Below are 12,420 nucleotides of genomic sequence, written 5' to 3'. Positions count from 1 at the left end.
GCTTTTTATTTTCATTTTTATTGAACAAAATAAAGCACACGTATTTTGTTTTATGCAATAAATAAAAAAGACTGAAAAGAAAAAGTCAAAATCCTCTAAATTTTCAAATATGGACCATAATACCGTCTTTGCTGCTCCTAAGTTTGGCTAGGATTTGTTGAAGGCACAAATTTACATCAACTGTTGCAGTTCATGGACTCCGTCTTCTCCTTAAAAGTCTTGAGAGAATGTCAACAGAGAGCATTACTAAGCAGTGCCATCTACTGAGAGTCTAAGGGAACTTGTGTTAACACTTGCCTTCTGAAAATTGAGAGGGAAAACCCTACATTCCTCTCCTCCAGCCTCCAGTGAATGAGGGTTCCAACAGTGAATTACAAAAGCTCTGTCACCATTCATGCTCACTTTAGACCAGGCATGTCAAACCTGCGGCCCTCCAGATGTTTTGGCCTACAACTCCCATGATCCCTAGCTAGCAGGACCAGTGGTTGGGGAAGATGGGAATTGTAGCCCAAAACATCTGGAGGGCCGCAGGTTTGACATGCCTGCTTTAGACCATCCCCAAACTTCGGCCCTCCAGATGTTTTGGACTACAATTCCCATCCATCCGACCACTGGTCCTGTTAGCTAGGGATCATGGGAGTTGTAGGCCAAAACATCTGGAGGGCCACAGTTTGGGGATGCCTGCTTTAGACCCTGGAAAGTCATTTCCACTTTCCAGTGTTAAAACATCATCAGATCCATTGCAAAATAAAGGTCATACAGCCAGGCCAATGTCCAGGGGCTAAAATCCCAAACACTCATGGTGACAATAGGCTGAGAATGGGTGATCAAGGTGCAGAATAGCAACCTTTCCTCAGTTCTTGGACATGATTTCTCCATCAAGACCAGAGAAAGAAGAAGAGATGCTGGCAACCTTATAAAGTGGCCATAAATTAGGTGAATGAGGAGCATAAATTGATGAATGAGGAGCAAAGGTGATAAACCCAATGGGTTATCCAATACTAGTCTTACTCAGAGTAAGACTGAACTTCATGGACCTAATTAACATAGGCCCATTAACTTCAATGGGTTTACTCTTGCGATTTTTTGGGAGACTCGCAGGACGAATTGTTCTATGGCTGTGTTTCGCAAGACGAAGTAGTCTCACCACCCTGTACTCCAGAGGCTGCGCGCGAACGGGAGAGTGAGTGCATAGACGGCAGGCAGGCTGTCTGTCTGGTTGGGCGCGAGGGTCCGGCTGCTGGGGAAGGAGGGAGGGAGCCTCTCCCTGGCCCTCCTCCTGCTTCCCCCTCCCCACCTGCACAGCTGCCTGGGCCTGGGCCAGGCTTGGGCTGAGAGGCGGAGGCGCTCGGCAGAGCCTTAAAACTTTCTGGAGGGGCCGTGGCGCTTGGGGGCAATGTGGTTGCTGTGGCTTCTCCTGGGCTCGGCGGGTGAGTTGGCGCTGGACACGAGGCTGGAGGGCGAGCTGGGGGAAGGGGAAGCTGGCGCGCCAGGCGCAAGGCTGGAGAGCAAGCTGGGGGAAGGGAAAGCTAGCATGCCGGAAGCAAGGCTGGAGGGCGAACTGGGGGGAGGGGAAGCGAGCGCGCTGGACGCAAGGCTGGAGGGCGAGCTGGGGGAAGGGGAAGTGAGCACGCCGCGGGGACGGACCTGCAGGATTTTTTTTGCCCATAGGAACACATTAATTAAATTTCAATGCATTCCTATGGGAAACCATGCTTCACAAGATGAAATTTTCGCAAGACGGAATGACTCGCGGAATGAATTAATTTCGTCTTGCGAGGTACCACTGTATATAAGGGACTTCTGTTTCAGTGTGTCTGAAGAAGTGTGCATGCACACGAAAGCTTATACCCAGAGCAAAGTTAATTAGTCTCTAAGGTGCTATTGGAATTTATTTATTTTTTTAAAAAAATTATTTATTCTGATAGCACAGAGAGCCAAAATTTCCTCCTTCATACAGCCTATAACACAAAGCAGGGATGTTATCATCTAGGGCTCTTTATGGCCACAGCCCCCTCCAAAGAACATCATTATCTCATGCAGGAGTCAATATTTGAAATAAATCTTTTGGTTATTTTTTTTTAAGAAGAAGCAGGAGCCTCTAGAAAAGGGCAAAAGTACCCCATTATATATAAAGCTAAATTCACCTGAGAGTCCCAGCGAGGGCAAAATCAAGCAAGTCTGATTTGTCCTGAAGATCAGAAATCCAAGACTTTGCTCTTCTGGCAGCTTTTTACTGTGCTCTCTCTTGTCAACATTCAGCTCTGCTCACTCAGCCCCAAGAAAAGTTGACATACCAGGCAAATTATTGTATCCAACTAATGCTAGATAGAAGCTTAGCTAGGAAAATGTAACAGAAACAAGATTTTTTTTATGCTGGGCAGGGGAGAGGGGCAACACAAGCCTACGTATGTCTTCACGGAAATAAGCACCATGGAGTCCAATGGCACCTACTCAGAAGTATGGGTGGGCAGTGGCATAGTGGGGAGGGCAGAGAGTCGCTTGCCCTGGGTGCAAAATTGTTAGGGGTGCAACATTTCAACACCCAGTGCTGCCTCAATATAGCCGTGTGCTTGCTGGGCTCCGTTGAAAATGGCTTCTCCATGGACAACCGGAAGCGACCTTTCCAGACAACGGAATAATTTTTCTTTTCTTACCTCTGTGATTTCCTGGGTGACGCGGACACCATTAGGCATTTGAATGTGCATGCGTACTCTGGCCTCCCACAACTCCCTCCACGTGGCCCTGGGCACTGGCAACTCATGCTATGCTACTGGGGATGGGGAAGAAATTTGATTCAGTTTATATTTAAAGGCAGAGTCGGTTCAGTCATGAGGCTTCAAGAGAAGCCAATGCAAAGGTGGGGAGGTATCCAGAAAGTATCTTGCCTCTCCTATCATGGGGGTCGCAGTGGAACATTTTGCCTCAGGTGCCGAACACCACAGGCTACCCCTGTTTAAAGGTGAAATCCCCAGTCTTGCACATTCCCAAACAGTACGTGAACCGAAACATTGTTTGGAATTCAGACTTCTCTGAATTTTACAATGCAGTTTTCCAGCCAAGTACCATTTACAACTGTACATAGCAAAATTGCATTCAAAACATGCATATTAGGAGAAATGTGGAGCACTGAACTAGATACTGGAAAAATGAGAAACTGAAATTCACACATTCACCCACCACTTCTCAGAGGCAAGCATGCAGAACAAGGGTCAACAGAAGTCCCATCTCCACTGTATACATAAAGTAATACTAAACTATTTTAAACAGCCATGGCTTCCCTCAGAGAATCTTAGGAACTGTGAAGGGCACACAGAGTTGTTAGGAGACCCCTGTCCCCCCACAGAGCTATAATCCCCAGAGCTCCCTGGGAAGAAAGATTGATTGTCGAACCACTCGAACATCAAAGGCCCTCCAAAATCTGTAGACAGCCCTGCTTGGACATCCCTGCTCCAAAGCAAATCCTGCAAGCCTCTTGAGTTTTGCTTAAACTTGATGCTTCCCATTATCCCACCCAGTACAGCAGAGCTCATAGGATTAGGCAGCTTGGTCTATATGCTGTGCAAAGCTGCTTAAATTATGCATGCATTCCTCCTTTGGAGAAGATTTTCTAGAGTATTGAATCTTCCTAAACATCACTTTACATCACATTTATCCAGTACACATTAGCTGTCAACTTGTCTCCCCGTCCCTTCTTTTTAATATCAAGTTATCTTGTTTGTACCAACATTTATGCAGTCTTTTTTTTAAAAAAAGAAAGAAAATAAGAAGAAGCACCAGATCAGCAAACCAGGAAGCTCCGAAAGCTCTCAAAAAGATGCAAACGCCACCGTAAATATGGATATAAATGAATGGATTCATTTTGTTTGTTACACACACACACACACACACACACACACACACACACACACACCCCACTCCAGGCTCTAGGAGAAAATGGAGGCTGGTATTGCAGATACATAGATGCATACCTCAATGTTCGATGGAAATATTTCTAGAGATGGGTGAGCTTCCCAGAGCCAATATCCCATCTTGCAAGAAGTGCTAGAGTCGGCAAAAAAGAAGACAAGTTAAAATAAAACAAACTCTAGGCTCCTACCTATACTGACACCTATAGAATGGGAATATGGCTCCTACAATGCTGAGGCCAAAAGGAGGGTGCTGGATAGTATTAATCCCAGCCATAAATGCAGGAGGTTCTTGGGTAGAGGAAGGAGTAAGGGCTCCGTTCACATGGCCAAGATTAGTTTATAGACTAGGAGATTCACTCGCTGGATCATCACCTTGTCATGGTGAGTGGGCTTGCATGTTCCTATAACCCTTGTGAGCGAAGCCGTCAGGAATCTCGTACTCCCAGCAGGGTCACCCAGGGCAGTAAGGTCAAAGGGAAGGAGCTAGACAAAGAATGATCCAAGAAGTCCCCAACGGCAGAACAGGCGGATGATAACAAACGGTATGTTACAATGGTTGTGAAGGCGGATGAAGGCTGCAGCAGAAATGAATCTACGGGTTTGTTGTGACTACTTCATACCATCGGAACAGAACTGTACTGCGAAGACTGTGCGTTGGTCAGCGTGTACTGATCTACACACATAAAACAAATTCATGCACAGGCGTCTTCCAAAAACCCAACCCAAACAACCCCAAAAGTCCCATGGCGATCAGCAAATGGTAACGGGGGCAGGATCGTGAAATCTGGAAGCCCCTAGTCATGAGTGGTGGATACAGATTCAGTCGTTCTGACTCAAGGAACAAGGCAGTTGAGCAGCTCGGCAGCTGTATCCATGACTGAGCAGCCTTTTTTAGGATCCACTCTGCTCACCCTGAAAAGGGGGAGGGGCTAGAAAAGGTGCCGTAAACATAGTCTGCCTCCCTTTTCCACTGATTGGATTACCACGCTGTCACAGGGGCGTTAGCGGCTACTCTAGAGTAACGACTCTTCCACTCGTTGCCTTTTCATGATTTTATTGGTGCTGAGTATTTACAGTGCAGAGCAGTGCTATGTACATGTTGTCAGTTAGGAGTCAGAACCTCCGAATGGATGTTTGTGCGTTTTCTTCCAGCAAAATAATCTCGGGATACTGAATCTCCGCCCCCGCCGTTTCTGGCGCAATTCTGGGGTAGGTGGGATGGGCCTTCCCCCCTTGCCTCCCACTTCCCGTCTCCTGCTGGGCATGGGCTCCGCTACCTTGCCTGAGCCTCGGACCCCACTTCCTGAATCACCGCTTGAGCTATCCCCTTCCCCGCTGCTACTGGCGCTGGGCGATGAGCTGGTGTGCAGAATGGGAGGGACCTGCCGGTATCTCTTGTCCCTCACACACGCCCAGTGGGGTCACCACCTAGTGGTCGTAAAAGACAATTGAACTTTGGAACATGGAGTATACGGACCTTGTCAGATAACACAAACAGTGAGCGTTCTGAACGCAGAACTGCCATCATTGCAGGAGAGCTGCGACGTTTTAACATCAATATTGCAGCGCTTCAAGAGACTCGAAGAGCCGGCAAGGGACAACTGAAGGGAGAAAAAGGAGGCTACACATTATTCTGGAAAGGTCTGTCTGAACAAGAACATCAAATGCATGGGGTAGGCTTCGCTATCAAAAACGACCTCGTGAAGCTCCTGTCAGAAGTCCCTCCTGGCATTAATGAGCGACTCTCAACCCTTCGAATAAAACTCACCAAAAACCAACACGCACTTATGCACCAACACTGGATGCCGATGAAGACATTAAAGAAATTTTTTTACTCTCAGCTGGGTACTGTCCTATCAGAGACGCCTAAGGAAGACAATATTATCCTCCTGGGTGATTTTAATGCAAGTTCCAAAGCAACTACTCTATTCCGAACTTCAAAATGGAAAGCGTAATGCTGGTGGTCAACAAAAGAGGTTTAAAGACTCTCTCAAGGCAAATCTAAAAAAATGTATAAACACTGACAACTGGGAAACACTGGCCTCAGCACTCATTGCAAAGGACCCCATCTGCTTCTCAGCATCCTTGAACTGTGGAGTGTCTAATTCATATTCTCAGGACTCTGCATCTGGTACCCGATCAGGACAGGTACTGGGAAGCCACAGTTCTAAAATAAAATAAAATAAAGCATGCCATTCATACCTACATCTCAGGATCTTGAAGTTTAATTGTAGAATGAATATAGCTTTATAATTCAGTTGCACATCTGAATAGTTTGAGTAATGGTGAAGCCTGAGTCCAATGGACTGTGCCCAATGAACTGAGGCATTTGGAAATTGGTTTTTGAGATTTGCTTGTTTATTTGTTAGTTAGCAAGAACCTGCATGAATAATTTTGAAGCAGATAAAAAGACTTACCGTGACACCTGTTCAATTAAGAAGTCCATAATTGCATTAAGAAAGTTCATTAGCTCTGAAAATGGAAAGAGCGTGGAGCTTTGAAAAATACCATAAATAACAATTTCTTCAGCAGACTGTACATTTTTGGGTGGGTTTTTTGGTAATTATTTCCTTGCTTGCAACTATGTGTTTGCATTTATAGAATTGTGTTTGCAGATAAAGATTATTATTTTTCTCTCTAACGGTCGACATATATATATATATATATATATATATATATATATATATATATATATATATATAAAATCCCTCCTGCTTAAAATGGCTGTCCCCAGTTCAGGTCTGGCCCCTTCATGGTGGGACCATGGAATCACGGAGCTGTAGTGGGACAACTAATGTATTCATTTACTTACTTGTTATATTTATATAAAAATAAATACGTATCATTTCCAAAGCAATTACTCTATTCCGAACTTCAAAATGGAAAGCGTAATGCTGGTGGTCAACAAAAGAGGTTTAAAGACTCTCTCAAAGCAAATCTTTAAAAGTGTAACATGAACACTGACAACTGGGAAACACTGGCCTGCAAGCGCTCCAGTTGGGGAACAGCCTTTACCAAAGATGTCATGGGCTTTGAAGATGCTCAAACTCAAGACGAAAGGGAGAAACGAGCTAAGAGGAAGGCACGCTTGGCAAATCCACACCGTGATCAACTCCCGCCTGGAAACCAATGTCCCCACTGTGGAAGGACGTGTAGATCCAGAATTGGCCTCCACAGTCACTTACGGACTCATTGTTAAAATCGTGCTTATGGAAGACAATCTTACTCGGGTACGAGTGATCGCCAAAGAGAGAAGAGAAGTAAAGTCAGTGGAGGCACTTAATAGCTTCCGCTTCCGTATAGCCAATATGACAGATTTAGCAGTCGTATATGATGTATGATGATCAGTAAAAATAAAGCTATGCTTATGGGGGAATTGTTACTTGATTCCTATCTTTAGGGCAGTGTTTTCCAACCTTTCTGAGTCTGTGGGTCCCTTGACCAACCACATCCTTTCTGCAGCTCCCTGGTGGAAACCACTTACACTGGAGTTTCATTTACAGGATGTGCAGTGCATAAGTGGGGATTTCCTCATTCTGCCCTGTCCCTTTTTGGCACCATTTTGGTGTGCATGTAAGTGGGAGCACATGTGTCAGCGGGAACCCAAGCAACACAAGCTTTGCAAGGCCGAGCTGACACACTCCACGTGGCAGTCCCAGCCTGCCTTTCCCAAAGTTACTGTGCACATGGGCAGAGGTGGAGAGGGCAAAACAAGTTTAAGATCATAAGCAGAAATATTTTGTTACTGCAGGGAAGGAAAGCGAAAAATACATGGCACAGGGATAAGGTAAAGAACCCCTAGACAGTTAAGTCCAGTCAGAGCTGGCTATGCGGTGCAGCGCTCATCTCACTTTCAGGCCGAGGAAGCTGGCGTTTGTGCACAGACAGCTTTCTGGGTCATGTGGCCAGCATGACTAAACCGCTTCTGGCGCAACGGAACACTGTGACAGAAGTCAGAGCCCACGGAAATGCTGTTTACCTTCCTGCTGCAGCGGTACCTATTTATCTACTTGCACTGGTTTGCTTTCGAACTGCTAGGTTGGCAGGAGCTGGGACAGAGCAATGGGAGCTTACCCCATCATGCAGATTCAAGCCACCAACCTTCCTATCATAGAATCGTAGAATCATAGAGTTGGAAGAGACCACAAGGGTCATCCAGTCCAACCCCCTGCCAAGCAGGAAACACCATCAAAGTATTCCTGACAGATGGCCATCAAGCGTCCGCTTAAAGACCTCCAAAGAAGGAGACTCCACCACACTCCTTGGCAGCAAAGTCCACTGTCGAACAGCTCTTACTGTCAGGAAGTTCTTCCTAATGTTTAGGTGGAATCTTCTTTCTTGTAGCTTGAATCCATTGCTCCGTGTCTGCTTCTCTGGAGCAGCAGAAAACAACCTTTCTCCCTCTTTAGGGGCTTAAGAAACTTAGTCTTCAAATCTGAATACAGGAGACATGCTGTTAAAAAGTGCATCACGGGCAGTATCTAGACAGGATCTACACTCACCATGCTGAGCCCCACAACACCCCCTTCACCTCCATCACTTGAAATGAGTTCAATCTACATTGGGTCATGAGATATCCCAGCTCATGCAGACAGATAAAAGCCAAACCCTGGGGGAGGGCACCTTCTTTGGAGGAATATGCATACAGTATTTACACACACTTTACCCTGGAATATGCATTTTTGCATACATTACTTGGCTTGAGAACTGCCCTGCAAATTTCAGATATTGCAAATTTTGAAAGATGGTTGTGTTTCAGTTTGCAAACTGAATAGAGAACGTCGCCCCCTATCCCTACACATGATGCCAGCTTCCACATCTAAGCGTGTTCAGCCTCTTGTCTGATAGGGAGCTGTCCAAAAAGACACCACGACTCCTCTCGTCAATGCTAAATATCTGATGGCTACTGTGAGATTCCAGAAACGGCGGCTGATGGCACATTAGCATGCCGGCATTTCAGAGCAGCGATTAAATCCAGATTATGGCTGAGAGAGCTTTGCTGTGAATTAACAGACAAAAATAGGTTATGATTCATTCTGCCTTCTGTCCAGGGCTAATGTCAAGCTGCTGTTACTGTATGTTTTGGGAGAAAGGGTACCAATGAAACCTGGCACGGAGACAGCCCTGGGAGGCACTGAACTGGCAGAGCAGCATAATTAAATGAGCAAATACATTATTTAAAATAAAGCATCAGCTGAAATCAACACTATCAGCAGCTGATTGCGACATATTTACATATCCGCTTATGGGCCAAATGAAAAAGTCTTTGCCAGCCATTGAAAGGTCATCCAGTAGAGATGGTTAAACCTGTCATCTCCCAATTCCTCATTTTACAAATCTTTAAAAAAGAAAACCTGATGTGCAGAAGTTAATTTAAGTTCTCATAAAAATTCATCAGCACTTTCCTACAGATTTCTACTGATACCTTGTACAGTGGAACCTCAGTTTATGAACACCTCGGTTTACGAATTTTTGGTTTATGAACGCCGCGGACCCATCTGGAACGGATTAATTCACTTTCCATTACTTTCAATGGGAAAGTTCGCTTCAGTTTATGAACGCTTCAGTTTATGAACAGACTTCCGGAACCAATTACACCCATGCTTCGGGTTAAGTACGCTTCAGGTTGAGTACTCCGCGGACCCGTCTGGAACAGATTAATTTACCTTCCATTACTTTCAATGGGAAAGTTCGCTTCAGTTTATGAATGCTTCAGTTTAAGTACTCCGCGGACCGTCTGGAACAGATTAATCCACTTTCCATTACTTTCGATGGGAAAGTTCGCTTCAGTTTATGAACAGACTTCCGGAACCAATTGTGTTCATAAACCGAGGTACCACTGTATACAATTTTGCTTAATATAAGCAAATTCCCTCAACCAAATGTGTCTTTCTGTGTTTCTCTTACTACTCTATGCACATTTATAATAATCTGTACTTTTGAATACACATTTTTGTACATGTTGCTGAGCTGGAGAAGTGCATTGCAAAGTTCAGAGAAATGTGAATTTCTAAGGATGGCTGCGTTTTAGTTTCTGTATTGTGTTGCGAACTAAATAAATTCACATTTAAGTGCGAACTGAATCAAATGCCTCCCCCCACCTCTGGTGATCAGAACAGTAGTGGCTGGTGCCTATTGGGACTGGTGGGGCAGAAGGCAAGGAGAACAGCAGTAGGAAGAACCAGAGCCAATGGTAAGCAGGGCCAACTAATGCCCTCACCCCCAAGGGCAACAGTGAGATTTAAGGAGGAAGAGGAAGCTGATAGGCAGTGCCACCCCCTTCTACTAGTTGCAAGTAAGGAAGCCAGAAAGATGGAAGTTGGCTGAGGTCAGACTGAGGTTAGGGGTCAGAGCTCCACCCAGGGCCGTCTTAAGCGCCCCTGGAGCCATGGTGCGCCGGATCCCTCCGACACCCTCCCGCCCCGTTTCCCAGCACGGTGGGCGGGTGGGCACTGCGTGCAGCGCGGCTGCCACAGGCGCTGCTGCGCGGCGGACCGGCTGGCCAGCAGGTGGGCACAGCTCGCAGCGCCCTCCTGGCGGGCCGGCGCCATGGTGCCCTGCACCACCCAGCCTGCACGTAGGGGCAGCCCTGGCTCCACCTGCGCCTTATGGACCAGCCTCTACTGTATCAGAACTTGAGCTCTGTAGGCCTTCCTTTGCAAGGAGGTTGAGATCCTTGGCATCTCCTCCAAGAAGGCCCTGTATCAAATTCTTGCCAAATATGCTTTTGATGTTGGTGAGACAGAAAGCATAAGGAAATGAACAGACCATGGATGATGATGATGATGATGATGATGATAACAACAACAACAACAACAACAATAATAATAATTTATTATTTATACCCCGCCCATCTGGCTGGGTTTCCCCAGCCACTCTGGACGGCTTCCAACAGAAAAGTGAAATAAAACAATCTATTAAACATTAAAAGCTTTCCTAAACAGGGCTGCCTTCAGATGTCTTCTAAAAATCTGGTAGCTGTTTTTCTCTTTGACATCTGATGGGAGGGCATTCCACAGGGCAGGCGCCACCACCGAGAAGGCCCTCTGCCTAGTTCCCTGCAACTTGGCTTCTCGCAACGAGGGAACCGCCAGAAGGCCCTCGGTACTGGACCTCAGTGTCCGGGCAGAACGATGGGGGTGGAGACGCTCCTTCAGGTATACTGGATATCACTTATATTGTGCATTCTTGCATTTATCTGAAAGTCATCATTATTAATCCAATTGTTATTTTTAATCCCATAATTCTTATGTCAATTTAAATTGTTTTTATCTCAATAAACACATTTCTCAATGCATTTCCCCTTGAAATATGTATTTTTAAAAATGTATTTTAATACACTTATTGCTCCACCTGCTTTGGCCCTGCCCATCACTGGCAAATGGTACTTAGAAAATTGTCCAGAATGGAACGTATCCCTCATGCTGAAAACGTTTCTCCACCCCTTCTGCAACCACTCGCTTCTCCCAGAAGGAGCATCCCATGGTCAGAATTTCCCTTCCAGAAAGTCTGGATGCAACAACTAATTTTTGTACTGATATATTCAGCTACAAGGGGGAGAAATACAATTTAGACCACAGATATTCTCCTTGTCACACACCCTTCTTGTCAGAAATGCAGATTTTTGCCTAGCATTTGAGCTTTAGAAATTGAAATGTTTATGGTATCTATTCTATAAAATATTCTTCAATGACAAAAGAAATGAGATGCTTTGGATTTCAAAGAATGCCTTCCTTTAAACGGTTGTTTGACACACTAATGACTGGAATCTAGTTATATGATTTATCACAACCAACATTCCTGGGGATGGCGGTGGGCGGGTGGGATGAACCATATCCCAGCAATGTTCATTTACTCTCTTTCACAACTAGTGGAAGATCTGATCTGCCCTGGCAATGATGGAGACAGTGCCAGCAGAATGCCATGGGTGTGCTATATAAAGGGGAGGTCCAAGAGGAGTTGACAAGGTTCTGAGCCTCACATTGACGGCTAAATATGTGCATGCTTAAAAGGAAGAGAGAGAAAATACTGACTAAGACATGTTAGGTTGTGAAGTTGTATGCCAAGAATCCATGACCCACAGTTCCCTATGAATAATCAGGCATATAGGATTATGAGTTTGAATAGGCCACAACTTTTATTGGTTACAGACCTGCTGGCTCTGTCCAAGCACGCAGGCAAGCTAACCAACCCCTGCCATTTGCTGGATCACTGCTGGGCCCATGGTCCAGCTGCAACATTGCCTACAAGATAAGATGAGTGGACATAGGAACACAAGAAGCTGCCTCCTGCAGAATCAGACCACTGGGTCCATCTAACTCAGTATTGCCAGCAGTGACTGGCAGTAGCTCTCCAGGGTTATGGGCAGGGGTCTTTTGCAGTTCATAGAATCATAAAGTTGGAAGAGACCACAAGGGCCATCCAGTCCAATCCCCTGCCAAGCAGGAAACACCATCAAGGCATTCCTGACAGATGGCTGTCAAGCCTCTGCTTAAAGACCTCCAAAGAA

The sequence above is a fragment of the Zootoca vivipara genome, chromosome 14 (assembly GCF_965207765.1).
Source record: "Zootoca vivipara chromosome 14, rZooViv2.hap1.1, whole genome shotgun sequence".
NCBI classification, from domain to species: Eukaryota; Metazoa; Chordata; class Lepidosauria; order Squamata; family Lacertidae; genus Zootoca; species Zootoca vivipara.
Note: the sequence above shows the minus strand (reverse complement) of the source record.